The 27,927-nt window shown below is 45.6% G+C and overlaps 1 long non-coding RNA gene across 2 annotated transcripts; it reads left to right on the plus strand.

Annotated features, from left to right (window-relative positions):
- Positions 1 to 24,988: 24,988 nt before the first annotated feature.
- On the plus strand, positions 24,989 to 27,349 carry LOC143976172 (uncharacterized). Of its 2 annotated transcripts, XR_013272540.1 has the most exons (4): positions 24,989 to 25,410; positions 25,698 to 25,773; positions 27,004 to 27,062; positions 27,239 to 27,349. It is a non-coding gene; the product is annotated as an uncharacterized LOC143976172 (long non-coding RNA). The 2 variants fall into 2 exon arrangements; XR_013272539.1 differs by lacking the exon at positions 25,698 to 25,773.
- The last annotated feature ends 578 nt before the right edge of the window (positions 27,350 to 27,927 follow it).

The raw sequence follows: 27,927 nt of genomic DNA on the forward strand, positions 1-27,927 counted from the left end.
GAAGATCGGGGAACCTCTAGGTCTTGTTGCCCAATCTATTCTGGCAATAACAGGGAATAAATGAATAGAAACAGAGAAATACAGTATACAGAATTGTATATATGTTTTTTTTTATTAACTTTTGAAAAGGTGTCAGAAATGCCAGGGATTTAGAAGATCAGGTAAGCTCTAGATGTTTTTTCGGCCAATCTATTCCTGCAATAAAAATAATAAATTATTAGAATCATAGAAAAGAGAGAATCAGTGAAAAGAGTAATATTATCTGAACGGGTAATGCTAAAAACACATCATATGACATGTTTTTTAAAGTGCAAGAAAACCCTGATAGGTTTACTTCATCTTTGTCTCCCTGCAAAGGTAAAGCATAATGGGCTGCTATTCATCGCATAGTAGCCTATTATGTGTCACTTACCTGACACAGGAGCCAGCGATGTCACTGCTGTCCCCTGTAGTATGGAGCGTCCATCTTCTTCCAGCTTTTGCTGCTCCGGCCACTCACAACGCCGGAGCAGCGATGACGTCACTCCAGCGCATGCGCACGGGAGCCGCCACTAACGGCATATCGCCGTTAGCAGTGGCATGCTGCTAACGGCGATAGTGCGCCTGCGCCATAGACACCGGTGCCTGTCTTTTTCTAAATATCTCCTAAACCGTGTAGGTTTAGGAGATATTTCTTGAACCTACAGGTAAGCCTTAATCTAGGCTTACCTGTAGGTCAAAGTGGTTTGTAAGGGTTTACAACCACTTTAAGCATAAGCTTTCACATAATTTTTAAAAGGTCCTGGGACATAGCCCTCGACAGCACAGAATGTCCAACAGTTAAGCTACTTTTACACTGAGGCTGGCGGACGCCGGCGGTAAAGCGTCACTTTAGCGCCACTTTACCATTTTGACGCTATTCAGCCACTAGCAAGGCGGTTTTAACCCCTGCTAGTGGCCGAAAAGGGGTTAAAACCGCCAGGTTTGCGGCGCTGCCCCATTGTTTTCAATGGGAAGGGACGCTTTAGGAGTGGTGAATACACTGCTCCTATAGCGCTGCAAAGATGCGGCTTGCAGGACTTTTTTGACCGTCCTGCAAGCGCACCGCTCCAGTGTGAAAGCCCTCGGGGTTTCACATTGGAGTGAATTGAGCAGCTCTTTCAGGGAGCACTTTGCAGGCACTATTTTTATTTTTAGCGCTATAGCGCCTGCAAAGCACCTCAGTGTAAAAGTAGCCTTATGTTCTCTGTATTATAAAATACATTTTGCTCCTCATAATGGCTCCTCTGTAATTGGTGTCATAGGTATGCAGTCCAGGGAACTCCATTGTAGAGGTCCCCCTCACATCCATAGCTACAGTGCCTTGAAAATGTATTCATACCCCTTGAAATTTTCCACATTTCCTGGGGCAATGTGTGAGAGGTCGTTCTGAGAGGCCATAATATGACGTTCACCCAGAACGACAGCCAAACTGCCCAGATGTCATTTGACGGTAAGCAGGGGGCAAGTGGTTAAATAGAGTTTTTGGTTTGTGGTGCTCAGATGCAGTGTAGTTCAGCTTTAACAAGGGACAATATATAATACAGAGGTTCAAGAGTTGGTACATTGGTGCGAATATCCTCAGATAGTATTAATCAGATACAGTATAGGTAAAAAATTCACATAAATAGCGATGGTATTATCCTGAGGATGTATAGAGAAATAGCCAGCATATTTTCCAATGCTGGAGTGCAATTATAGGGATAGTATAATTGTGACTAAATTGAAGGAATGGTAGAACATGAAAGGTAAGATATAGAATAGAACGTGGTCTAATGGAACAGGTTGTGACCCCTTTGCCAGGTTGTTTCACATATCCCAAGTTAGTGCAATGGGGCATTTAAAATTGGAGCAATGTTATAAGGTGCCAGTGGTGGCATATTTTGTTTAATTTAGGAACAGTGTGGTTAAGCCACTCTGTCAAACATTCAATGTTATAGACATCATTAATATGTTGGTAAAGATGTGCTGATGAAGGTGGTAGACGTTGTTTCCATCTTAAAGCTATCGTTCATCTAGCCACAGTCAAAACATGGTTTATGAGCTTAGTTTAGCTGTATTCGGCATGGGCAACCCAAGAAGGTAGTATACTGGATCCAAAGGGATTGGAGGACTGAATAATGATTCTAAAGCCTAGTACACATTAGTAGTTTTTTTTCATTCAACCCAGCAGGGCTGAACGAAAAAAAACTGACAACTCAGGAGGAGCTGCTGTACAAACAATCCAATGTTAATACAGCAATCTCCCCTGTCTGGTCATCGCTCTCAGGCACTGGATGAGAGCGCTGCTCAAAAGTCTATTGGCAGACCTTAGACTGACTACAGTACACACGGCCGAATGTTGTCCGGTTTCTATTGAATCGGCTGATGCCACCCTACATTCAGCCCTTGTGTACTATGCCTGAAGAGATTTAGTGTGTTCCCAAAAAGGGTTATCTGGTGGCCCTTTTCTCAAAGGGAGATAATTTAGCAAACATATATTGATCAGTAAGTGACTGTGCATTGTGTTCAGTTTGTAGCAGGTGCTTCTAAAAGCATAGTGATGGGTCAAATAAGTTATAACAAAATTGGTCCTAATGGGTGTGTCTGTGGTGCTGTATCATTGAAGGCCATTATTCGCTGCATATTATCTTTCTCGGGTGCTGGCAAAGACATCTGGCATAGATAAAGTAGTATTTTATTTTTTAAGTCATGATGAAGGTTTTCCCAATAATAATCAAATATCTCTACTTCTCAATTGCATTGTAAAGTTTGTGCACTAGTTCATTAACATGATCTAAGCCACTAGCAGCCCAGTAACTTGTACTAAACTTTAACTCCTGCTGTATAGCTTGTTCAGGGCTGTCCAGTGGTTGACTTGTATTCCGCAGCAGTTAGGAGCATTGACGCTTCCTACCCCTGTTCTAAAATAATCCATGTATCACAGTGCCATATGGTTTATTTCAACCAAAACAATACTATGCCATGGGAATTATGCAAATGTCTCATTAAATATTCTACAACCTGCTTCCTTCTGATTGACTACAACATTTAACGTGGTGCCTGCTTGATTCTGATCCGCTCATCATTTGAACAAAAATCATGCATCTGGTAAGTCCTCAGAGATGATTTCAGGGAAAAACGGTTTCTTAAAAAAATACATTTAGCTTTTAATTGAGAACCTTAGGCGCTGGTCCGTTAGGACATATTGTTTTTATTTGATCTGAGGCTCCCCAAATAGTAATTACTATCTCCCAGTCATACACTTGGAACAGATTGCTTCTCTTTGTTTTAATAAGTATTTCACGTCATATTGGTTAAAACATGTAGAAAAAAGACTCTGAACACATGCTCCATTTTTACTTGTTTTGAATCAAGAAAGGTAGATTTGTGAAGTGATTGAATTCAGGTTGTGATAAAAATTATGTAATTTGCTTTCACATATGTAAGTCGGATGGTCCCAAAAAGGAGCAATATGTGAGCTTAATCATCTGCCTCAGTGGTTAGCATGAAGGTCCATGGTATGACTGTTATCATGACCCTATCTGAATGAAGTTGGAATATTCTTGTTCTGCTTCTGTAATCTAAGCACTGAAAGTGTGATCTCTTTAACTGATCTAGTTGTTGTGAGATAGCTTAACTTACAGTCTCAGTAGCTTGGCAGACAATTACTAGATCCAAATGACATCTTGCACAAAATAGAAATCTTTAATCCAAATAATGTGTGCAGATCTTTACAGCTGAACATTAAATACAGTCATGGCTGAAATTGTTGGCATTCCAGAAATTTTTGCAGAAAATCAAGTATTTCTCACAGAAAAGTATTGCAGTAACACATGTTTTGCTATACACATGTTTATTAAAAAAACATTCAAAACAGTGATGAGAGCTCTGATTTCCTTGTCAGACTCAGGTTCAATCAATTAAAAAGTAGAACCAGTGTGATTTGTGGTGGGGTCAACATTCAAGGAGTCAGATAGGGATGACCATGAAATGTCCAGAAATGCAGCGGCTGGTACTATGTGGGTGTCACAATAATCTGAGTTGATGTCTGTAGGCACCTAACTGTTTTGTTTGGTTGTGTATATATCCCAACATTATCTTGATGTCTGTGTAAAAGTGAAAGAGTCTCTTTCAAAGTCTAACACGGCTTCACAAAGTTAAAGCTTTGGAATGGTATGTGCTGGTTTTGGGGTCAGCTTGGACTTACCGAGGACAAAACCCACACTTACTTGGTCTCTTGGATCTTTAACTTTGAGGTAGACTACTGCAGCTATTGTTTCAATGAAAGTATGGGTCTCTATTGTGGTGACATATTTGTTAAGAATGTAGTCATGTAAGAGTACAGTATCAGTACAGTTGTCATCTTTGTTGTTTCTCTCTGGGTAATAGTGTAGCCCATTCTGAGTTTTAAAAGTAAGCTGTCTTAGCCCCTGTACACACGGTCGGAGATTTCCACAACCAAATCCGTCGGATTTTGCCCGTCGGATTTTGTCCGTCGGATCTTGTCCGAAACTGTTGCATGCACACGGTCGGACAAAGTTAGCGAAAAATTCGATCTTTCAGAACGTGATGATGTAATTTCGTTACGATGGGACTACATTCAGGCTAGTAGCCAATAGCTTTGATGTAGGAATTTGATCTGAGCATGCATGGCACTTGGTCCGATCAAAATTCTCTACACATGATCGGAGTATGTCCGATCGGCCCAGTTGGTTGGGAAATATTTCCAACATGTTGGAAAATTGGGTCCGACGGATATTCCGACAGAATCAGTCCGATGCATACCACACACAGTCGGATTATCCAACGACACGGTCCGATAGGACACATTCCGACGGATTCTCCGACCGTGTGTACAAGGGTTTAGAAGTACCTTACCTGGAACAGTAAAGGGTGCTATGAAACCCAAAGGATCATAGATGCTGTTCACAGAAGACAAACCTCCTTGTTTTGGGAAGGACTTGTACCAGGTTGATACAGGAAATGTGAACATGTTGTTTGATGTCCCAAAGCAATTTGAGGGTAGGTTGCAAAATAGGAAGATCCATTCCTAGCTTGAATTCCGTTACACTAATAGTATAGTTATCAGAAGGATAAGCCTTCATTACCTTGTCATTCATAGAAATAATATTGTGAAACCTGAGGTTGGCAGTGGTAAACATATCTTTTGAGAAGATCATTTGCTTCTTCTTCTGTAGGCAGAAATTTGAGCCCATCGTCTACTTACAAATCATTTTCCACAAATATACATGCATCAGATCTGAATTATTTTTAAAGCGGGAGTTCCGCCGTTTTTTTTTTTAAAAGCCAGCAGCTACAAATACCACAGCTGCTGACTTTTAAAATAAGGACACTTACCCGCCCAGTCCGCCCGCGATGTCGGCACCCGAAGCCGATCTCTCAATCGTCTCTCGGGTGCTGCCGCCGCCATCTTGGGTATGGGAATCAAGAAGTGGAGCCTTGCGGCTTAATTTCCCGGTTCCCTACTGCGCATGCGTGAGTCGCGCTGTGCAATAAGGATGGTCCCCACTGTCTCTGGGATCCGTGTGTTTCCCAGCAGACAGTGGGGGACCTGCAGAAAGGGACGTAAATATCCGCAGATTCTGCGGATATCAATGCCGGAAGTGGGTGCAGATACCTGTACTGTACAGGTACCTGCACCCCCCTCCCCCCTGAAAGGTGCCAATTGTGGCGCCGGAGGGGGGGGGGAGGGTTCCAATGAGCAGAAGCTCCACTTTAAGGTGGAACCCCGCTTTAAGCTGTCCTTCACAGCCCATCATTTTCTACAGCAGGAGAATTGATGTTACAGAATACAAGCATCTTCATTCGGTAGTCCATAACTTATTTGCTGACATTGTTGTTGTGCTACCATTGAAAACCTGAAGAAGTCTAGGTAACTGAGGCCAGGTAGGTGGATATCAGCTTTGGCGAGTTGAAGGTCCTAGAGAAGAACACTGAGCTCTTGAAACTTTAGAATGGCTCATATTTTTGGGTAGTTTTGTAACCTTTTAATTAAAGCATGCTAAATGGCTTCTGGGCTGCCAAAGCTACGCTCAAGTATGTTCTAAGCAGCGTTAAAACCTGCGTCAGGGCTGTCAAGTTCAACAGCTTTGAGACGTTTGGTACATTCAGCAGATTGAGGATCTAGCCATCCGATAAGCAGATCTAGTTCTTTTGTAGTTGTGGCATCTAGTTCACTAATGGTGGCCTTGGAGTTTGATTTCCAACATCCGTCATTTTCAGGTTTGCCAAAATGAGTGAGGACTGTTTTGGTGAGCAGGTATTTTTATAGACTATGACATGTGTGTGTTTTCAAACTCTGGATACACAGTTGAATGCGGAAAAAAGTTAATTACATTGACTGGTGTGCTGAGATTGAGCAACTTTGGGAGGTATGGTTGTGCAAAGGCATTTATACCTGACACTGACTCAGAGCTGATTGCCATGTTGAGTTGCAGCTGTAAATCAGTATACTTGATAAGAGGTAATTCACCAGCCCTGGTAAGGTGTATTATCTATTATCTGCATACTGGTACAGTTTGTTATGGTGCAAAAGCCTGGTGTACTGGCGAATAGATAGACAGATTGTCTGGAGAGGTGGTATATACAGTGTGCTGACCTTGGTTCAGTGGTACAGCTGTTGTGGCTGGGAGCTGAAGTTTTGGGAGAAAGTGTGAGAAATATTATGCATACGATGCAACTGCAGCTTGTTATAAAATTGGTAACCTTGCCATGTCTGTGGTGTGATCAAATTGTTTCTCCACAGCTTCCACCTCTGCTCTCTTGCATGCATCTTTTGCTTTCACCTCTGCCTCTATCTGTGCTTTCTGGTATCTGCGCTTCCTTGCGTGCAGGTTCTGCTTCCATCTCTGCTGTCAACTGTGCTTGCTTCCGTGCAAGTTCTGTAATTTCTGCCTCAATCTCTGCTTTTTTTGGGGCAAAGGCTGCCTGAATTTTAGAAGCATCGGCATCAGCATAATAAGTTGTTGGCTGAGAGTGGAATATCTTCCATTTCGATCATACTACCTGTGATTCTCCTGTGATTTTTCAGTGTTGTACCACTTTAAAAGTCTAGTATATTTAAAGCACAGTCTTTAATAACTATCATAGGTAGCAATGAATCGTTTGAAAGTGGTCCAGTACATCATGAGAAGGCTGAGAAAGGTATGCCAGGCAAACAACTGTTTTGTACCATAAGTGATCAACATTACCCAGAAGTTCTTCTTTGTCAGAAACATACTGTAATTCTGTTGAAGCATCCAAGTTGGTTTCAGCTCCCACAGAAAATGTAATGTTTCGCTGTGGCATTGTGCTGACAATGAAAGAGCTAACTGGCAGTCTCTGAGAAATGTATTAGTTATAGTAATGTAAACAGCCTATACTGTATACATGTATAATACACAAGTTACTTGCATAACAGCCCCAAAACACTGGATTATTGTTCTCTTGTATGCTGTAGGTTGCTGTGATTAGTTTGCAGACATGTACATGCTTGTATGACAATGGCTGCACTGTCCTAACCTGCTGTATGTCCAAAATCCACATCACATCTCACAGTATAGTTCAAAGATAGTATTCATTTTTTTGAATGGATCTCAATGATTTGACTGGAGCTAAATATTTTTTTGGATTGTTCTGCTTCAGCAGTCTAGGTACTAAAAGTGTTATCTCTGAAACTGATCCAGTAGTGGTGAGATAGCTTAAAGTGATATTAAAGTTTTTTTTTTATTCAAAATAACAAACATTGTATACTTACCTGCTCTGTTGCAGTTGGTTTTGCACAGAGAAGCCCAGATTCTCCTCTTCTTGGGTTCCTCCAGTGCTCCTGGCCCCTCCCTCCTGTTGAGTGCCCCCACAGTAAGCATCTTGCTAAGGGGGCACTCGAGCCAACCATGTGTCCACTCAGATATGGAGCCACGGCCCAGCCCGCTCCCTCTCTCTCCTCATTGGCTCACTGACTATGATTGACAGCAGTGGGAGCCAATGAGGAGAGTGAGTCCCTGACAGTTGAGTTTCTCGTGCAACATTTTTGGATTGAGAGGGGTTTCAGGTAAGTATTAAGGGGGCTGAGTGGAGCTGCTGTACACAGAAGGTTTTTTATCTTAATGCATAGAATGCATTAAGATAAAAAAAAAACTTCTGTCTTTACAACGACTTTAACTTAAGTCTCATTAGCTTGGCAGACATTGACTAGATCCAAATGACTGTCAGGAACCATAAAACAGACAGAGACAGAAGTACAATCAAATCACACTTGTTTATTAATAAAAATAAAAAGGTAAATAGAAAAAAGCGTAGCCAAGCATAGCCAGAGTCCTGTAGCCAGATCTGGTAGTCAGCCAGTCCAAAGTTCATTAACCAGATCGGGTAATCAGCCAGGCCGGAAGTCAGGGATCCAAGGAGAGCAATCGCAAGCAGGATAAGAAGCCAGGTGGGATGTCAGCAAGCTAGTCTTGAAGCAAACAGCAGGAGATGGTTCCCTGTGATGTGACCAAAGCGAAGGCAAATTAAAAAGTGAGCAGGAAGGCTTTAAATAGGCAGGTCAGACGAGCATCATCGGGAACAGCTGGTAACTGTGGAAAGAGAAGAGAGCTGGCAATTAGCCGACAGCTGAGCGGCCAGCACAGAGGAGGAAGGGCTAAGTCAGCCTTGACAGTACCCCACCCCTCAATGACCCCTCTCCCTCGGAGGGACACCAGGCTTGAGGGGAAACCATCTATGGAACTTGCGGGGGAGAACAGGGGCATGTACGTCAGAGGATGAAACCCAGGAGCGTTCCTCCGGACGGTACCCCTTCCAATGCACCAGGTACTGTATGCGCCCACGGAACCTACAGGAGTCAACAGTGGATTTACCTCATACTCCTCATGGTTCTCAACCAGAATAGGGTGAGAACGTGGCACGAGGTGGTAAATCGGTTACAGACCAACGGTTTAAATAGGGAGAGGAGACATGAAACACATTAGAGATGCGCATACTAGGGGGAAGGTCCAACGCGTAAGATACTGGGTTAATCCTGCAAAGGATACGGAAAGGCCCAATAAACCGAAGTGCAAACTTCAGCAAGGGAACACGAAGCCGGAGGTTGCGAGATGACAGCAAGACCCTGTCCCCAACCTGGTAGGAAGGTGCAGGCAGGTGTCTGTGGTCAGCATGGAGTCTGTACCTATCATTAGCATGACACAAAGCCTCCTGGACTTGTACCCAAGTGAAACGAAGACCACAGAGATGCTCCTCTAATGCAGGAATACTCTGCAGAACAAACGAGTCAGGCAACATGGAAGGTTGGAAACCATAATTCGCCATAAATGGAGACAATCGGGAGGCAGAATTCAAGGCACTGTTGTGAGAAAACTCTGCCCAAGGTAATAGGTCAGACCAGTTGTTATGATGGTCAGAAATATAGCAACATAGGAATTGCTCCAAGGACTGATTGACTCGTTCTGCGGCCCCATTAGACTGCGATACGCAGAAGAGAATGCAAGCTGGATTCCCAACTGTGCACAAAAGGCTTGCCAGAACCGGGAGACAAACTGACTGCCCCTATCCGAGACAATCACCTTGGGTAGCCCATGTAAGCGAAAGATCTCCCGAGCAAAAATGGAAGCCAGTTCCTTAGAGGTGGGCAACTTCTTAAGTGGAATACAATGACACATCTTTGAGAACCGGTCAACCACCATAAGGATAACAGTGTTGCCTTGGGAGTTGGGCAATTCCACAATGAAATCCATAGACAGGTGAGTCCAGGGCCTCTCTCCATTGGGTATGGGTTGTAGGATGCCCACTGGATGGTGTCGTGGAGTCTTACTCTGAGGACACATGGGACAGGCAGCTACGAAGGCAGTAACATCAGCCCGTAGACTAGGCCACCAGAATTGTTGGGAGATGGCCCAAATGAGTTGATTCTTCCCAGGATGGCCAGCTGGGAGAATAGTAAGTATGGAGCACTGCAGTATGTAGACTCTCTGGGACAAAGCAGCGGTCACAAGGTTTATCAGGAGGAGCATGGACCTGAGCAGCAAGAATTTTGCCACCAAAAGGAGAAGTAAGACTGGTGCGAACCATAGCCAAGATACGATCAGGAGGAATCACAGGAACCGGAACCGACTCCAACTTGGAAGTGGAGGAAAATTGTCTTGACAAGGCATCAGCCCTTACATTCTTAGTACCGGGTAAGAATGAGACAATGTAATTAAAGCTCGACAAGAAAAGAGCCCATTGCGCCCTTCTGGGAGAGAGTCGCTTAGCCTCAGACAAGAATGTAAGATTCTTATGGTCAGTAAGAATAAGAACGGGCACAGTGGTACCTTCAAGGAGATGTCTCCATTCTTTCAGGGCTAAAGTGATCGCCAACAGCTCTCTGTCACCAATCTCATAATTCAGCAGGTGACAATTTCTTGGAAAAGAAGCCACACGGATGCATAGCGCTCTCAGAGTTAGGATGCTGAGACAGAAGGGTGCCAACTCCCGTCTCAGAAGCATCAACTTCTAGGATAAAAGGCAACGTAGGATCAGGATGTGTCAACACAGGAGCAGAAACAAAGGCAGCCTTAAGAGTCTCAAAGGCCTTAATGGACTCCGGAGACCAACTCTGTGGGTTGCCGTCCTTTCTGGTCATATCAGTCAGAGGCTTGACCAGAGACGAGAAGTTACAAATAAACTTCCGATAGTAGTTGGCAAAGCCCAGGAAATGCTGCAGAGGGCGTAAACCCACGGGTCGAGGCCACTGTAGGATTGCCGACAGTTTCTCTGGGTCCATCGAAAAACCAGCAGTGGAAATTACATAACCCAGGAATGTAACCTGTTCACTATGGAACTTGCACTTCTCCAGTTTACAATAGAGATTGTTCTCTCTTAGTTTCTGAAGTGCATGACAGACATCTGTGTGGTGGCTCTCCAGGGACTTGGAAAATATGAGGATATCATCGAGATAAACCACCACACACAATTGCAACAAATCTCGGAGGACATCGTTAATAAATTCCTGGAAAACTGCCGGAGTCTTACAAAGGCCAAAAGGCATTACCAGGTATTCACAATGGCCTGTTCTGGTATTAAACGCAGTTTTCCATTCGTCGCCATCCTTAATGCGCACAAGATTGTATGCCCCTCTCAGGTCAAGCTTTGTGAAAACCGTTGCTCCCTTGAGGTGGTCAAATAACTTCGTGATCAATGGAATCGGGTAGGCATTCTTAAACGTGATATGATTGAGACCCCTATAATCTATACAAGGTGTCAGTTCACCGCTCTTCTTTTTCACAAAGAAGAAACCAGCACCAGCAGGAGACGAGGACTTGCGAATGAAACCTCGAGAAAGTGCGTCAGCAACATACTCCTCCATGGCCTTATCTTCCAAGACCGACAAAGGGTAAACCCGGCCACGAGGAGGTATGGCACCAGGTTGAAGGTCAATTGCGCAATAATAAGTGAGGAGGCATACTACCAGCTTGACCTTTATCAAAGACTTCGCCAAAATCACGGTACTACTCCGGCAAGGAGGGGAGTGAAGCGGTGCACAGGACCTTGGATACCTTCAGGAAGCATGTCTCACTGCATTGTGGTGACCAGGGGAGAACCTCAGCACTAGGCCAATCAAAAGAGGGGTTGTGCCTCTGTAACCAAGGATAACCAATAACCAGCGGAAATCTGGGTGAGGAAATAACTTGGAATTGGATTATCTCATGGTGAAGAGCACCTACGGCCATGGACAATAGAACCGTCTCATGAGTCACATGGGCAGGCTGTAAAGGTCTCCCATCAAGAGCCTCAATGGCAAGTGGAATGTCATGCAGCTGCAGTGGAATCGAGTGCTGCGAAACAAATGCAGCCTCAATGAACAGGCCTGCAGCCCCAGAGTCGATTAGAGCCTGTGACTCAGCCCAAGAAAGGGTGACCAAAACCAGGGGCTTATCCTTCTGGATAACTGGGGATGAAACAACGCCACCTAAGGTCTGTCCATGACAGGACCTCAAGGTTCGGGCGTTCCCTGGACGGGTAGGACAAGACTTCAAAAAGTGACCTGCCTGGCCACAATAAAGGCACAATCTCTCACTCCTCCTAAAGGCTCTCTCATCCACAGAGAGACGCGTGAAGCCCAGGTGCATGGGTTCATCTTCACTGACCAACTCGGTATCAGGAGGCATGGGAGGTGAGGGAGGCATGGGTGGGACTACAAAGCTCGGAGGCAAACGTACAGGAGTCTTACGCAAGCGTTCCTTAAGAGAAAGTCTTTCTCTGAGTCTGGAGTCAATGAGGATGGCAAACGAAATCAAGCTCTCCAGCTCAGTGGGTATATCTCGGGCTGCTATCTCATCCTTGATGGAATCCAAGAGACCATGAGAAAAAGCAGCCACGAGGGCCTCATTGTCCCAAGCAACCTCTGCTGCCAGAGTACGGAATTCAATGGCGTAGTTGGCAACAGTTCTCGTACTCTCTCAGTACTCAAGTACCTGACAGTACAAACCAGCCATGTCAGAATCCGACAGAGCTGGCTCACCTCTTGAGGCTCTCTGCCAGCAGGTTGCAGCCCTCACTCAGGCAGTGCAGCGACTCCAGGATGGCTACTTTCAGATTGAAGGCCGTCTACAGCACCTGGCGATCTCTCCCAATCCATCGGATCCTTCACCTTCTACAGCCAGCAGCTCTTCCACTTCGCAGACTCAAGGCGGTGCTACACCTGCAGTAGTCATGACCCTTCCAGAACCAAGGGTCCCTACTCCTGAGCGTTTTTCGGGCAACCGAAAGAAGTTTAGGGCGTTCAAAAACGCATGCCTCCTGTACCTGGCCCTGTAGCCCCGAACTTTCCACTCTGAATCAGTGAAGGTGGGGTTCATCATCTCCCTGCTTTCCGATGAACCACAGTCCTGGGCCCATAACCTCCTGGAGCAGAAGAGCTCCCTTCTCGATTCCGTAGAGACCTTTTTTGTAGCCATGTCACAACTGTATGATGACCCTCAACGCACCGCTACGGCCGAAGCCATCCTGCACTCCCTAACCCAGGGAAAAAGACCAGTAGAGGACTATATTGTAGAGTTTCGCAAATGGTCTGGCGAAACTGGCTGGAACGAGGCTGCCCTTAAATATCAATTTCGCCTGGGCCTCTCTGAGACCCTAAAAGATGAACTGGCCCGGGTAGATACCCCTGCATATTTAGAAGACCTGGTCCAGTTGGCTACCAAGCTTGACCGACGTCTACAGGTGCGTCGCTCTGAGCGCTTTCAGTCATCTAAACCCACGTGGATGCTACCCCGGGTACCCCCCTTGCCTATACCTGCTCCAGTCCCTTCCTCCTCTTCTGACAGTGAACCCATGCAGCTGGGCCTAGTCCGGGCTCCGCTCACCCCTGATGAGAGACTCCATCGGCGTCAAGCCAATCTTTGTCTGTACTGTGGTGAATCAGGTCATTTCCTGCGCAGCTGCCCTGTAAGGCCCAGTAAGTGCCGACCTCATGCTGTGGTGAATTCTCAAATTTCGGGTTTCACCCAATCTCACCTTGTCCTCCCGATTTCATTACAGGTGGCAGAAGAGGAGGTTCGGCTGGGAGCCATCATTGACTCAGGAGCCTGCAGTTGTTTCATGGACTTAACTTTAGCTCGGAAACTGCACATCCCTCTCTGCACTAAGAAACAACATCTTCAAATCCACCTGGCTGACGGCTCCCTACCCTGCTCTGGTCCCGTGACCCAAGAAACTGAACTAATCTTGACATCCACTGATTCTGGCCATCGCGAATTTCTTCGCTTCGACATTATCCATTCTCCGATGTTTCCGATCATCCTCGGGTTTCCTTGGTTACAAGGCCACGACCCACTGATTAAATGGAACAAGAAGGAAGTATGCTTTTCTTCTCCCTACTGTTCACAGCACTGTCTCCTGCCAACCTCCCACAAGTCCACCTCTTGCTTGACAATACAGACTAGTCCTGACAATCTCCCGCATGTCCCTTCAGCTTATCATGACTTTTTGGACATTTTTGACAAGAAGAAAGCTGATACTCTGCCGCCCCATCGGCCCTATGACTGCCCGATTGATCTGCTACCCGGTTCCGAAATACCATTCGGGCGGATCTTCCCATTATCGGAAACCGAATTGGAAGTTCTGCGCTCTTACATTGATGAAAACCTAGAAAAAGGATTTATCTGACCATCCTCTTCTCCAGCTGGCGCAGGCATCTTTTTCGTTGAGAAAAAGGATGGTTCACTCAGGCCCTGTGTGGACTACAGGGAACTTAATAAAATTACTATTAAGAACCGGTATCCGCTTCCCCTCATCCCTGAACTCTTCCAACGCCTAAGAACTGCTAAGGTAATCACTAAACTAGACCTGCGGGGAGCATATAATTTAGTCCGAATCCGCGATGGAGATGAGTGGAAAACGGCTTTCAGGTCTAGATTCGGACACTTTGAATACCTAGTGATGCCCTTCGGGCTCTGCAATGCCCCGGCCACATTCCAAAACCTTGTCAACGATATATTCCGTGAGTATCTAGACAACTTTGTAATTGTGTATCTTGACGATATTTTTATTTTCTCCAACTCACTAGAAACACACCGAACACGTCAGGAAGGTCCTCCTCATCCTCAGAGAGCACGGGCTCTACCTAAAAGGAGAGAAATGTGAGTTTGAAAGAGACACTATCAAATTCCTCGGGTTCATCATCACCACAGGGGGAATCTCAATGGACCCACAATAGGTCAAAGCTATCCAAGAATGGCCAGCACCCACAGACAAGAGATCTGTTCAGCGATTTGTTGGCTTTGCCAACTTTTATCGCAGGTTTATTCAGGGATTCTCCACGATCATTTCCCCTATTACTCAACTAACCCGTCAGCAAGTTAAATTCCAGTGGTCTCAGCAAGCCCAGAAAGCTTTTGATGAACTAAAGAGACTTTTCACATCAGCACCTATCCTCCGGCATCCCGACCCAAGTCTTTCTTATGTATTGGAGGTAGACGCCTCCGAATCCGCAGCAGGGACAATTCTTTCCCAAAGGAGTGGCCCGAAGGCTCTCCTTCATCCAGTCACCTTCGCCTCCTGGAAACTCAGTCCTCCAGAGAGGAATTACGATGTCGGGGACGAGAACTTCTCGCTATAAAATTCGCCCTGGAAGAGTGGAGGTATCTATTGGAGGGTGCGTATCAAGCACGCTGGGCCCTCTTTTTCTCCAGGTTTAATTTCCACATCACCTACCGCCCCGGTTCCAAAAATGGAAAAGCGGACACACTCTCCCGAATGTTTCCAAAAGCAGAAGAACCATCTGAACCTGCAACTATTCTGTCTCCACACAACTTCCTCCAAATCATCCAGCCAGACCTAGAAACAGCCATTAAACAAGCCACTGATCAAATTTCCGAAACTACAGCATCCTCCCTAGAAAAGAAACATGGTTTACTATGGGCACACAGCAAGATATTCATTCCTCCCTCTGTAAGGCTCCGGGTTTTGCAGACCTTTCACGATCATAAGATGGCAGGACATTTTGGGGTCCAGAAGACTGCTGATTTGATCTATCGTTCCTTCTGGTGGCCGGGTTGGAGGAAGGATTGCAGGAACTATGTCCAGTCTTGTATTATCTGCCAACAAAATAAGGGAGCTAACACCAAAGCATGGGGACTTTTGAGATCCTTACTTGTTCCCGAACGCCCCTGGGGAGAGATCTCTATGGATTTTATTGTGGATCTGCCATCTTCAGACAAGTTTACCACGATCCTAGTAGTAGTAGATCACCTCTCGAAGATGGCACACTTCCTACCCATGTGTGACACTCCCTCTGCTGGGGCTACAGCAAGTATTTTCATCAAGGAAGTCGTGAGGCTACATGGTGTCCCCTCCAATATCGTGTCTGATAGGGGAATTTAGTTCACCTCCAAATTTTGGAAGAATCTCTGCAAGGCACTGGAGATCAAGACCTCTCTATCTTCCGCATACCATCCGCAAAGCAACGGGCAAACAGAAAGGACAAATCAAACGTTAGAGCAATACCTCCGTTGCTTTTGCTCCTGCCCCCAAGACAATTGGTCTTCTCTCCTGCCCTGCGCAGAATTTGCCTATAATAACTCTGTACATTCCGCTACCAACCAAACTCCATTCTGGGCGATCTATGGCTACCACCCTTCTTTCTTGACAGATTCCGTCCCTGAAGTCTCCGCTCCTGCAGGCCAAGAACGGGTAAAGTCAATTCAGGACAATTTCCTACAGATTCAGGAGGCCATGAAGAAGGCTCAAAGAGACTATGAGGTGTACTACAATAGAGGAAGAAGGAGTTGCCCAAGTTTCAAGATCGGGGATAAGGTTTGGTTATCTTCTGCCAACCTGAGATTGCCATATCCGTCACGGAAGCTCGATCCCAAGTTCATTGGCCCCTTCGAGATCAAAAGGGTGGTAAACCCAGTAGCTTTTGAACTGGTGCTACCTAGTTCGTACAAAATTCACCCGGTGTTCCATGCTTCCCTATTAAAACCAGTAATTCCAAGTTCTTTCACCGGAAGACAAGTGACACCACCTCCACCCGTCAAAGTCGAAGGTGAGGAAGAATTTGAGGTGGAAGCCATAACGGACTGTCGAAGAAGGGGAAGACAGACCCAATACCTGGTAAAATGGAAAGGGTAACCCCCCTCCTCACCTGATACAGGATTTTTACCGGAGACACCCCAAGCTACCAGCCAGATTGGGCATCCGGAGGCTGCCCCTTGGGGGGGCACTGTCAGAGAATCACCAGACTTCAACGTCGGCACTTCCCTGTGCACCTGCGGGGAAGAGCTGCACAACGACGCACGCATATGCGTGATACGATACAATGTCGTACGCGCATGTGCACACCTATGCACACGGCTATGGGCCTTACCTGATTGGCCTGACAGGCCTATAAAAGGCATCAATGTGATCTGTATCTTTGCTGGTTTGTCTCCTCAGCTCACCTGTGTTCCTGTTTCCTGTTCCTGTTGACCACTTCCTGTTGTGACCCGGATTGCTTGAAGACTACTCTGATTCTCTCCTGATCTGACCCCTGGCTTGTTAAACGGACTTCCTGCTCGTAGCCTTGCTGACTCCCAGACTGATACCTGTGTTTGACCCTCGGCCTGCCTCTGGAATATCCCCTGTTTTCTGCACTTAGCCTTGCTGGCTCACGGACTGTTACCTGTGTTTGACCCTCGGCCTGCCTCTGGAATATCCTTTGTCTCACGGACTGATAGCTGTGTTTGACCATCGGCCTGCCTCTGAAATATCCTCTGTCTCACGGACTGATACCTGTGTTTGACCCTTGGCCTTCACTCCAGGTGTTAGAACCCCTGGCAGGCATTTACTTCTACCAGTTCCAAGATCATCTGCACGGGCATCTCTTCCTTCAGAAGACCTTCTGCATACTAGTCACCTGCTGGCAACCTGTGCCTCTCTGTGCCCTGTACCCACTGTTCCACCCTCAGGGGTACTGTGCACCCAGCTGCAAGGGAAGCCGCTCTCAGCACTTCGGCTTTGGTGAGTACCTGACATGTACTGTCAGGAACCATGAAACAGACAGAGACAGAAGTACAATCAAATCACACTTGTTTATTAATAAAAATAAAAAGGTAAATAGAAAAAAGCGTAGTCAAGCATAGCCAGAGTCCTGTAGCCAGATCGGGTAGTCAGCCAGTCCAAAGTTCATTAACCAGATCGGGTAATCAGCCAGGCCGGAAGTCAGGTATCCAAGGAGAGCAACCGCAAGCAGGATAAGAAGCCAGGTGGGATGTCAGCAAGCCAGTCTTGAAGCAAACAGCAGGAGATGGTTCCCTGTGATGTGACCAAAGCGAAGGCAAATGAAAAAGTGAGCAGGAAGGCTTTAAATAGGCAGGTCAGACGAGCATCATCGGGAACAGCTGGTAACTGTGGAAAGAGAAGAGAGCTGGCAATTAGCCGACAGCTGAGCGGCCAGCCCAGAGGAGGAAGGGCTAAGCCAGCCCTGACAATGACATCTTGCAAATTGTAGAAAGCTTTAGTATAAAAATGTGTGCCAATCATAACAAATGAACATCAGATAGGTAAAAAAAAACATAGTGTGGCTAGCTCCAGCAGAATACAGTAAATGTTGTGAATGGAGGCTAAAGCATGAAGGAGAAGGGTAGGACTAACTACATGGAGAATCCCCTAGCCATGATGCGAAGTGAGGACAAAATTATTAAAGGCAATCAAACAGACAAGGCATGTGTAATACAATAGTTTTACCACATTTAAAGTAAAACTGTGACCAGGCTATGGACATTCAGATAATAACGTATTTATAACAAGCAGTTAAATAAACCTTAGTACAAGCCCTTAGTGATCCATGTATTTGCAGGCATTATAAAGCAGTTCATCCTAAAAGCTCACAAGAGAAGCAGTTAAGTAGTTAAAGCAATGCCCTCTCTCCTCTTCCTGTGCACATGTTTAGCGTTTACATTAGATATTAGAAGGTTGTCAGACTGGCAACATGTTGCTGATAGTGGAGAACACATCATGGAGAGCCAATGAATTACAAAGAAAAAAATGAATTAAAAGTTTTTTGTTGTAGTCCTTGAGGATAAATCATTTCACAGTACCTGCAGCTACAGAGATCCATGACAGCTTTATTTAATTATATACAACTTGTGAGGAATACTTAAATATTGAAATGTTCATAGTCTGTCAACAGTTTTACTTTAAAAAGGTCTACTGGGGGGGCGCATGCGCGCAGCTCGACGTGATGGACGTCTTCCATTAGAGCTCCGCACTCCCCGCAGCGGTTCCGGGACTTTACAGAGCCACCGACAGCGTAGCTAACAGGTATCCCGCCGGTACGGTTCGCCGATACCGCCGTGCACCCCCCGGGACGGTCCTAACGGGACACCGGGGTAAAACGAAGCCGAAGCCGATTAAGGAAGCGCTCGCGCGGGCCTCCTCCAAGATGGCCGCGAAAGCACAAGCTCAGGCTGCCTCACAGCGCCCCAGCTCTCCCGCTGATACAGCTGATCATCACAGCGACGACACGGATGAGGAAGGTGGACCCAGCTTGGAGGACTTCCCTGCACTCCCAACCCCAGGTATGCCACAAGTTGACCTCCTTGCCCACTTTGAAAAAATGCTTCATAAGGCCCTGAAAGCGACCTCAGAGCAAATAACAACTAAACTGACACGTGAGATACGCGAATTAGGACAGCGCACTGCTGACCTTGAAACTAGGGCGGACGACATGGAACTGACCCTTAGAGAGCACGCTCAGGAGCATCTAGCCCTTCGTGAGGAAAACGCAGTGCTTCTTTCTCGGCTTGAAGACGCCGAGAATCGATCCAGAAGGTTGAATTTGCGCCTCCGCGGCATTCCGGAAACGGTGCAAGATCTACAATCTTTTACCACGGCCCTATTCCAAGAGCTTTCCCCATCGATCCCGATCGAGCGCCTGGAATTTGATAGGATCCATAGAGCTCTGACACGCCGTCAACCTGACGGTCCCCCACGAGACATTATTGTGAAACTTCACTTTTTCAGATCTAAGGAGCAACTTCTCGCAGCTGCCCGCAGCAAAGAGGATACCCTCACATTTCAAGGCCACACTTATCAGTTATTTACTGACCTAGCCCCTCTTACAATTGCGAAGCGAAGAGCCATGAAACCGCAGTTACAGGTGCTTATCCATCATCAAATTAAATACATGTGGCGATTCCCCTTTGCTCTCAACTTTACCCTATAATGGTCAACAATACACCTGTGCCTCCCCAGAAGCTCTGCAACGCCTCCTTGAGTCTCTACATCTAACAACTCCAGAGCAACAATCTGAGACTACACTTCCACGCACTCCTGCCCGCCTAACTCCTTATCCTCATACAGCTACCCCCAAACGAGATCCCAGAGACATGCGATCTCCAAGATCCACCCGGAAGGGTACACCAGCAAAAACCTCTGCCTCGAACCTCTATAGTCCTAGAGTGTTTGTGAACTGCTTCTACCACCTCATCGGTGTCTTTCCTGTTTTACCCCATTTTGCGGGTGCTCTGAGCCCTGGCCCATTGGCTCGAATAGCCTGTTACGATTATCAGTCACCTGTGTGTTAGGAGGACCTTTGACTTTGTTTTTGGTTTTTGATCTTTGATCTTTGATTTTTGATTTTAGATTTTTTGCTATTTGATTTTGCTTTTGCTTTCTACAACATGTCTTCTCTCCTTTTCCTCTACCACATCCATGGACCCTCCTGATTGTCATGGTGATCACTTACTCCTCATTAAGGTCCATGGAACATAAACTACCACCAGCCCAGGAGAGTTGACATGTTGTATTTAATGACTTTCTCCTGTGTCACCTTCATCGGTGACTTACCATTTCCTTTCCCCCTCCTTGCCCCTACCCCCCCTTCTTCCTCCTTCACGCAGGATTTGACAATAATGTTGTTAATCATATTACAACCTTTGTTTTTTTGTTACTCTATGTTCTATGAAGTTTATCGTTAGTGTATTCTTTATACACTCAATAGAGTGATTTTAAGCTGTCTTGGCATGTCTTATGTTTACACCAACAATGCTATTTCTTTTCCCGGTATGTTGCGGGGGACAGCCACTGCTTCCCCCCTACCTGGTGCGTTCTCCCTATGGCGGAACAGTCTGCCGTCGGGACCACGCACATTAGAGTCGGGCGATCCGGATTTTCCCGTTTCGTACCAACTTCCTCATGCTTCGCCTTACATACTTACCCTGATGTTTCTCTATCCTTCTCCCTCTATACTTTTTCTCCCCCCTACCCACCCTCTTTTCGTGCCCTTATTCCTACTTATGGTCGGTTGGCCCGGGGGGTCCCGGGTTTCAGTATAGTTTCCACCCATGCTTTGACCTATGGCCCCCTTGAACATATTGTCACTAAATGCAAAAGGTCTTAATTCCCCCAATAAACGGGTCAAGGCATTTCGCACTTTTGTGTCCTTAAGAGCGGGTATAGTAGCACTCCAAGAGACACACTTCTCTACACGTAGTACCCCTAAATTCTTCAACAGCAATTACCCTTTGGTATATACAGCCTCTGCGACTACAAAACAACGAGGGGTCCTCCTGGCTCTCCATCGCTCCCTCCCATTTACCTTCGCCTCAGTTATCCAAGACCCTGAGGGACGGTATATTATCCTGACGGGCTCCCTCCAAGAATCTGATGTTACTCTAGATTCCTATTATGCACCCAACTCCAATCCCATTCCCTTCTTTTCTCACCTTTTTCAGGTAATTAAAACCCATCTTAGGGGCACCTTGATTATGTGTGGGGACTCAAATCTAGTCATACACCCATCTATTGATAAATCTCCCTATGCACCAGACCACCTATCACTATCGGTTCATTTCCGATCTCTACTCCAACAATACTTCTTATTGGATACTTGGAGGGAATGTAATCCTGCAAAGAAAAATTATTCTTTTTACTCCAACCCCCACAATTCATTCTCTAGAATAGACCACATATTTATCCCCATAGCATCTTCCCCAATACTGCTTAAATCCTCTATTCATCCAATCACCTGGTCTGACCATTGTGCAGTGATTACCACTATCTCTTCACTTATACCGCAATCTAAAGAAAGGTTGTGGCGTATGAACGATAAATATCTCAAGAACGAATCTTTTCGGCTTGATATAGAAGTAGCACTACGTGATTATCTCGTGCACAATGCCACCCCAGGCACCCCTCCTGTTCTTTTATGGGAAGCACATAAACCAGTTATACGGGGTAAATGTATTTCTACCGCCTCTTTCCTCAAAAAAGATAGACTTAAACGTATACAGCACCTAGAATCCGAATATCAACACCAGTTCCTGTTGTTTCAGACCACACCTTCGGAAGCGAACAAGTCTAAATTAGACAGTACCCGACTGGAATTGGACTTGCTCTTTTCAGAAGCAGCTGACAAAACCCTGCGCAGGGCCTATCATACTATTTACACAAAATCTAACAAGCCTGACACATTTTTAGCTCTCCGCCTTAGACAACCTGAGCGTACCCACAAACCAATTAGACTTAAACTTCACAATGGGACCCACACTAGTAACCCGGCCAGAATAGTTAACGAATTCTCTAAACGCCTTGCCAAACTGTACGAATCCCCTGCCCCCTTCCCCCATGATAAAGCTGAGGCCTTATTCTGTGATTTACCGATTCCTTCCCTCTCTACCCCGATTCGCAACGCCTTTGAAGAGGAGGTTTCGCCTTCTGAGGTAATTCAGGCTATCAAATTGCTTAAACCTAATAAACAACCTGGCCCTGACGGGTTTACAGGGCTGTACTATAAAAAATTAGTTGATGTCCTGGCCCCTCTCTTGGCGAACTCCTTTAATGCCCTGCTGAAAGGGGTTGCCCTCGGTAGCGAGACGCTTACAGCCTCTGTTTCTATGATACCTAAACCCGACGCTGACCACTCTGTATGGTCCAACTACAGGCCCATATCGCTTTTGAATCTAGATGTAAAACTTTTAGCAAAGATTTTGTCTTCACGTCTGAATCCACATATTGGAGGGCTGATCTATAGAGATCAAGTAGGATTCATTCCCAAACGCCAAGCCAGTGATAACGTGCGCCGGGTCATTCTATTGCAACATTTAGCTAGAGCTTGAGGTATCCCTATGCATCTTCTATCTCTTGACATTCGAAAAGCGTTCGACACCGTCTCTTGGCCCTACCTTACGTATATTTTACATAAATGGGGTTTTGGCCCTCATTTCCTTCGTTGGATTGAGGCCTTATATGCCAATCCCCAAGCATTTGTTCGATACTCCGGCTTTAGTTCTAACAGATTCCCGATCCAACGAGGCACTCGGCAGGGGTGCCCTTTGTCGCCCCTGCTCTTTGCCCTCGCCATTGAGCCCTTAGCAGCTTTGATCAGATCCAACCCCAATATCAGAGGATTAGAGATAGCTTCCACAACTCATAAACTATGTCTCTTTGCAGATGACGCCCTATTATTTATAACTTCACCCCATACTACTTTACCTAACCTGTTTAAACTCCTTGACTCATTTGCACAAATCTCAGGCCTCGAGGTGAATCAGGCTAAGTCTAAAGCCCTTGCAGTGTCCCTCCCTACAGAGACACTTCAAGGTTTACGTATGAATTATTTGTTTCAGTGGTCCACATCCTACATTCCCTATTTAGGTGTTAAATTGACCAGTGACCCAGCCCACCTGTACCAAATTAATTATTTACCCATGCTTCGTAAATTATCATCCCTCCTTAATTCCTGGCAACCTCTATGTGTCTCTTGGCTTGGACGCATTGCGGCTGTTAAAATGTCTCTGTTACCCAAGTTATTATATTTATATAGGGTGCTCCCGGTCATGGTTCCATCATACTTTCATAAAGCTATCCAAAGTCGAACCTTCAAATATATTTGGGGTAATATCAGACCCAGGGTTTCTAAGGCTGTTCTTTTTCGACATAAACTTCATGGGGGCCTGGGAATTCCGCATTTTAAGAACTACTATTATGCAGCTCAGCTATCACAATTGACCCTATACCACGCTGTGTCTGAAATCCCACTGTGGGTCAGTCTGGAAGCAGTGGAGGCTCACCCTGTCTCTGTTTCCAATTTACTTTGGCTCCCCCCACAGGCATGTAGGTCACTTACTAACCCTGTTACGAGTCACTCCCTTAAAATTTGGCACAAGGTACGTACTCCCTTTAAACTACTGTCCCCACATCTCCCCTTGCTCTCGTTTATGGGTCACCCGAATTTCTATCCGGCCTGCGCGGAGCCGGGCACTTTTTCGGCCTGGTCCCGAGCAGGCCTTACCAGAGTTTGTGACTTTTCCTCGAGAGGATCCATTGCAACATTTTCCGACCTACAGACACAGGCCCACCTGCCCCCCGGAGAATGTTTTCACTACCTGCAGATAGTACACTTTTTCCGAGCACATATTAACTTTAACTCTAATCTTAATTCCATGTCCCAATTTGAATCCATATGCTCCTCTGATCCACATGCCCCGGGCATTATCTCATGTCTATATTCTTGCCTCTCCAATATCTCTGAGGATCTCCCGCCTTATGCTACCGCATGGACCACAGATTTATCACTTAACCTTAATGCAGAGTCATGGACCGATATATGGACCAATACCAAAAATTCATCACAAAATGTTGTGGCGTCTGAAGCGAATTATAAGGTCCTGATGCGGTGGTATCTGGTCCCCTCTAGAATCTCCAAATTTGTACCTAACTATCCACCCGATTGTTTCAGAGGTTGTAAAGATCGGGGCACCCATCTACACATTTGGTGGACTTGTCCCATCGTGACAAATTTCTGGTCCTCGGTCTTCCATTTGCTGACTAAACTGTTGCAATATCCCATAACTCCTGACCCAGCAATAGCCTTGCTGAACTGTTTACCCCAAGATCTTAATAAAGCCCAAAATCGACTTTTCCTTCAAGTAACAACTGCAGATAAACAAACGATTGCGAGAGCCTGGAGGACACCACCCCTGAATATAATTGAAACTAAACATAGAATCACACAGGCAATGATACATGCTAAGATAGAAGCAGTTGTGCTAGATAGAATCCCGTTATTTAATAGAACATGGCAACCTTGGGTGGACCATTTTCTACCGAAGGACTTTGATACTCGTCTTATGGCCCCCTAGCCTATACTGAGCGTCAGTTTGGGGTCTGGGGTTCCTCCGGGCCTTCCGACCATACCCCCCCCCCTTTTTTCTTTGCTTCCTTTCCCATTTTGTGTCTCTACTCTTATTTTCCTTCTTCCCTCTCTCCTTGTTTCTTTCTTTCTTCCCCTTTCTTTCTCTCTTCTATATGTGTAAAATTTATCCAGTGGAACTCTATTCTATGCCATTACCCGTGGTAATAGTTGCCACTACAGCAATGTTTGTTAAATGTTTTTCCTCCTCTGGAAATCGTTAGTTTCCTTTTATTTGACCCCCTTCTTGGATGTTTTATGACCGCCAGTCTACTTATGCGAAGGGTCCGTGAGCATGCTTTAGCTTTGTCTGGAATATCTGCTTTTGCAAAATTAAAGTGGAGGGCCACCCTGAAAACACTTTTCACCTTATCCTCTCCCTTTTAATGTCCTAAAAATCATTCTGTAAAAAAAAAAATTTTCACTTACCTGGAACACCCTGTTGCTATGCAGAAGACCTAATCTGCCTTGTTCCTCCTCCGCGGTGGTGTTTTTCTCTTCCTTAGCTGCAGTGCTTCATGGGAAATGAGTGTCATCGTTTCCCATGAGTCTGTGGGCTGGACTGTGCTGAAAACACACGAGATTTGCAGGCAGGAAATGACCCGATTTGAGGCAGACAGCAGCGCCATTTTTAAGAAGGGAACAAAGCCTTTATTGCCAGAACACACGTGGATGTCCTGGGGAGAGCATCTGACCAGATAGGAGAGAAGATCAGTCGGGATTCAAGCAGCTAATTCACCTAGAAGATTTACCCAGAACAGGTAAGTGTTTGTAATAATGAAATGTAGGTCTAAATGTGCTCACTGTGTGTATAGGTTTCATTTGGATTGTTCCTTCTTTATTTGTAATGTCATTTTTTTTTTGTCTTCCATTTCTTTCTGCTGTGTGTTAGCATGTATTTTCTCTTTTCTTTGATTAATAGATGTCCTGTTTTGAATTTTTTTTTCTGCTTGTATATGTAGTATGTCTTTGCAATGCAATTGACTGTTCTAAAAATATATGCAATTATAATGTGTTTATTATTTTTTCTTAATTTTTTTTTTTGTAGTGATATATTTTGTTCTGACCGTCCTGAATATTTTTTCTATAATTGTTATAATTCCATCTTTACTCTCTATACCCTGGTATGTCTACAAAAACTATTGGGGGGAGGTTGTGGTGGTGTGTTTTTTATTTTTTCATCCTCTCCTCTCCACCATTTTGTCCTGTAGTTTCTCCTGTCCTCACTCCTCCGTCCTGCTCTGTCTTCCTCCCTGCTCCTGTTTTACTAAGCCAACAACTACTTACTACTACACCTCCCTCCTCACTCCTCACTCCTCAGTCCTTGTCCTCAGTCCTTATCCTCACTCCTCAGTCCTCACTCCTCAGTTCTTGTCATTCCTCATTCGTCAGTCCTCTGTCCTTGTCGTCACTCCTCTGTCCTTGTCGTCACTCCTCTGTCCTTGTCGTCACTCCTCTGTCCTTGTCGTCATTCCTCTGTCTCTGTCCTTGTCATTCCTCACTCCTCTGTCCTTGTCGTCATTCCTCTGTCCTTGTCAGTCCTCACTCCTTGTCCTCATTCCTCACTCCTCACTCCTTGTCCTCATTCCTTCCTCCTCACTCCTTGTCCTCATTCCTTCCTCCTCAGTCCTTGTCCTCATTCCTCCTAATTCCTCAGTCCTTGTCCTCATTCCTCCTAATTCCTCAGTCCTTGTCCTCATTCCTCACTCCTAATTCCTCAGTCCTTGTCCTCATTCCTCACTCCTAATTCCTCAGTCCTTGTCCTCCCTCCTCCTCCTCATTCCTCAGTCCTTGTCCTCCCTCCCTCCTATTCGTCCTTACTTTATCCACCAACCTCATCTATACTTCTATTCATAACACTTAGACCCCTTTCACACCAGGGCGTTTTGCAGGCGCTATAGCGTTAGAAATAGCGCCTGCAATCCGCCCTAAAGAAGCTGCACCATTGTGTGTAGTGTGAAAGCCCCGAGGGCTTTCACACTACAGCGGTGCGCTGGCAGGACGTCAGAAAAAAGTCCTGCCAGCAGCTTCTTTGGAGCAGTGAAGGAGCGGTGTGTTTACTGCTTCTCCACCGCTGCTCCCCATTCAAATCAATGGGGCAGCGCTGTAATGCCGCCGGCAAAACGCCGCTATTGCCGGCGGTTTTAACCCTTTCGCGGCCGCTAGCGGGGGGGGTAAAAGCGCCCCGCTAGCGGCTGAAATGCGCCGCAAATCTGGCGTTAAAACGCCGCTAAAAATAGCGGCGTTTTACCGCCGACGCTATCAGCGGTGTGGTGTGAAAGGGGTCTTAAGCAACCTCCACTCCTTTCCAAATATATAACGATAACTTTTTTTTTTTTTATTGTTTTTCGTAGATCCAAATTCCATCTGTCCAAAGCGATTGATTGACTTTCATCGACATCTTTTATTGCAGGTATGTTAAACTTTCAGTGCAATTAAATAAACTGTGACATTATCTTAAAATCTGATTAATGCAATTTACAAAAAAGATATGTGTGTGTGTATTAATTTTTTTTTTTGGTTAAATTTATTTATCTAATGTTTTTATTATATTTATTAATGCATTATTTATTTATTTTTATTCCATAGATTTGAAGAGACAAGTGGATTTGATTTATTTCAAAACCATGCCTGAAAAATTCAAGTTTAATACATTGGTTTGATTTATTAATTCTGTATCCTAATTTTTTATTTTTATTTTGGGGGGGGGGGGGGGGGGGGGCGGAGTTGTGTGTCTCTTTTTCTCTCTCGCTCTTCTCTTCTCCTCGCTCGCTCTTCTCGCTCGCTCACTTTTCTCTGTTTCTCGCTCACTCTTCATTCGCTCACTCTTCTCTGTTTCTCGCTGACTCTATGTTCGCTCTTCACTCGCACGCTCTTCTGTCGCTCGCTCTTCTCTGTTACTCGCTGACTCTTCACTCGCTCTTCTCTGTTACTCGCTGACTCTTCACTCGCTGACTCTTCACTCTTCTCTGTTTCTCACTGACTCTTCTCTCGCTCGCTCTTTGCTCGTTCTTCTGTTTCTCACTCGCTCTTCACTGGCTCTCTCTTCTCTGTTTCTCGCTCACTCTTCACTCGCTCACTCTTCTGTTGCTCTCGCGCTCTTTGCTCTTGCGCTCTTTGCTCTCGCGCTCTTTGCTCTCGCGCTCTTTGCTCGCTCTTGCTCTTTGCGCTCTCTCTCGCTCTTTTCTCTCTTTCGCTCTCGCTCTTTACGCTCTCTTTCGCTCTCGCTCTTTTCGCTCTCTCTCGCTCTTTTCTCTCGCTCTCTCTCGCTCTCTCTC

The sequence above is a fragment of the Lithobates pipiens genome, unplaced genomic scaffold (genome assembly GCF_037356315.1).
Source record: "Lithobates pipiens isolate NorthernLeopardFrog02 unplaced genomic scaffold, aLitPip1_a1.2 Scaffold_13, whole genome shotgun sequence".
In the NCBI taxonomy this organism is placed as follows: Eukaryota; Metazoa; Chordata; class Amphibia; order Anura; family Ranidae; genus Lithobates; species Lithobates pipiens.